The sequence below is a fragment of the Schistocerca nitens genome, chromosome 11 (genome assembly GCF_023898315.1).
Source record: "Schistocerca nitens isolate TAMUIC-IGC-003100 chromosome 11, iqSchNite1.1, whole genome shotgun sequence".
NCBI lineage: Eukaryota > Metazoa > Arthropoda > Insecta > Orthoptera > Acrididae > Schistocerca > Schistocerca nitens.
The window spans coordinates 108848728-108851471 of record NC_064624.1 but is presented as its reverse complement, the minus strand read 5'-3'; positions in this window follow the sequence as shown (position 1 = coordinate 108851471).

Sequence of the window (2744 nt, the reverse complement as noted above, 5' to 3'; positions counted from 1 at the left end):
GTTGTCGACCCACCTAACTTGTACACTTGGCCAATGGGTAAAAAGATTCTTCTACCTTGCCCGATTTAGGTTTTCTTGTGTATGTGATAATCACTCCTAAAAAAGTGATGAAAACATAAGAGTTTGTCACATAAACTAAAAATAAAAAAAATAAACTTTTCGTTCGAGGAAAGACTTGAACCAAGGTCCTCACCTTCCACAGCTGCTCACGCTAACCACGGGACCACGGCGCTCCTGAGCTGACATTATCCATGATATTGCATATCTGGCGCATGGACTTCTCAGTTTGTATATTTTGCTTATTTTTTCATAGTTCCACACAACTTCTCCCTGTTTTCTCGATTGATCTGTGTTCAGTTTTTCAAGGCCTATCCACTGTGCCAACTTATAACTAAATCTGAGGGGGGTGCGATGGGGAGGTTCCCTTGTGAGCACTATGGGACTTAACCTCTGAGGTCATCAGTCTTCTAGAACTTAGAACTACTTAAACCTAACTAACCTAAGGACATCACACACATCCATGCTCGAGGCAGGATTCGAACCTGCGACCGTAGTGGTCGCGCGGTTCCAGACTGTAGCGCCGAGAACCGCTCGGCCACCACGGCAGGCCAAAAGTTATAGAAAAAACATTTTCTGGTTAATAATGTTAGTCTTATGCTCTAGTGTTAGCCATGGCACTGATTAATAATTAATGTTGACGAAAAATCCACTGCAAGGTTTGAGGTTCTTTAAGCATTGTGTACGGTAGCTTCTTTATTTTTGATAACAGAAATAATTTCACAACATTTTTACGATAATTGTAGCAGAGGTGGATACGTTGTGCATTCCACTGAGTTACAGTAACGAAACTATTCATTTAATAAGAAGCCAGTTCCAGTATAATAATAATTAATCTCATTTGTTCGCAACATACAATTAACCAAAGTAAACCAGTGTCCAGAAAAAATAATTGGAGCGCGAAAACTCATGCAATGAATTTTGGCAATAATATTCCACATACTAGCAAAAGTACGGCAACTAACAAATCTGAGCCTGGGGTAGGGGGAGACACAGTAATACGGTGTGACCTCCAGAACTGGAACCTGGGGGAGGAAATCGATATAAAACTGCAGTCTCCGTATGTCCATCTGTCAGTCACTCGACATGAATTTCCAGCTTTTCCATCTCACTTCGTCCTCGAGCCGCGAGTTAACGTCATTCCATTCCAGTCTGGGCATCATACGTGAAATGCAAGCAACAGGCAGGGGTAAATAAAAATGGCGCGGACGAATGGATGCGATTGGACGTGAATGTGACGCAGACACCACGTATATGCTGGCCACGTGATCCAGACCAGTGCAGAGCGCAGGGCCAGCTGTATCAGTGCGAGTGGAGCAGTACAAACGAGACGACGGTACTCACAGAGGAGCAGCGGGTGTCCGTTGTGGAAAGTAACGACACAAAAAAGGCATTGGAATGGTGTGGTTAGTTGTTTGTCGAGAAGTTTAATGGTGTCAAAGTGCCAGCAAGAAACGCCACGCAACGTTCAGTCCAAAAATGGCCTCAGACAGTATGTGTTTTGAACAAGTCATAAAACATTCCTAAACATGCCCGGACACCAGAAAATGTGAATGGAGCTCACCAGAAAATCCTTTAATGTCCTATCAAAGCAATCCGACGCCTGTTGCAAAAAACTGGAATGACCGATCATGCTGGCGAATATAGCTGGGCCTGCACATGCATCCCTACTGAGTGTCTGTTGTTCGCGCCTTAAAACCAGCAGAGTTCCCTTAGCGCCTCCAGTTTTGTGATTAGCTACTTCATGTCTACTTGAGTGGTTATGTCAACTCACAGAATCACATATAATTTTCGCAAAACACAGCTGCATTATCGCAACGATGGGGTTAAGTGTGCACACCACGTTACTGGCCCCATCTGCTTTCATCAGAGTCTGACTTCGGGGCGTTACATTGCCAACATTTTGAAATCATTTCTGGCAGCACTAACGGAGGAGGTAAACACCTACAGTTAGTTTCAACAGGATGGAGCAGCTGCCCATACAGCCAGCCAAATCTAGGAGTCATGTGTGTCAGAGTTGTTAGCGGAGATCAGTCTGGTCACGACCGCAGCTAGCCAGCCATTTCACATGATCTGTCACGGTGCAATCATTTTGTGTGGGGAGCTCTCATGTCTAGGGTGTGTCGCAACAACCCTCATAGCCTCCAAGGACTGCAGCAGAGCATTTGGGATGAGACTGCATCAATCCCAGCGGTCCAGCTTCGATCCACGTTCAGCAGCTGGCTGACCAGGACCCACAAGTGCCAAGACGTGGACGGTGGTCACTCGCGGCATCTGCTACAGACAGGTCAGTACTGTATTTCCTTCACCCTGCTGTGTTCCTTCGTACCCTGGAACTCTGTCCTCTGGGCCACTTTTATTTGCCCCACCATATAAACTGGCGAGCTATCTTGAAGGCTAAATTCATCATCAAGTCTCATCATAACCACATTTATCCTCAGATCATTAGTTTGTAACTCGACAGCATGATATAGCTAGCAATTAAGGAGATGTAACATTGATGATGTGCCACGAAAATTGCTCTGGGCCACAAACTCCGTTACAGCATGGAACTAAGTTTCTGATGATGACGTTCTTATGTCGTATGTTCTCGAAATTCCTTCCGTGTTAAATATGAACAAAAAGTTCAAGTTCACAAGAAATATTTCCATCGTCGTTATCAAAAACAACAGATTACCACTGGGCCA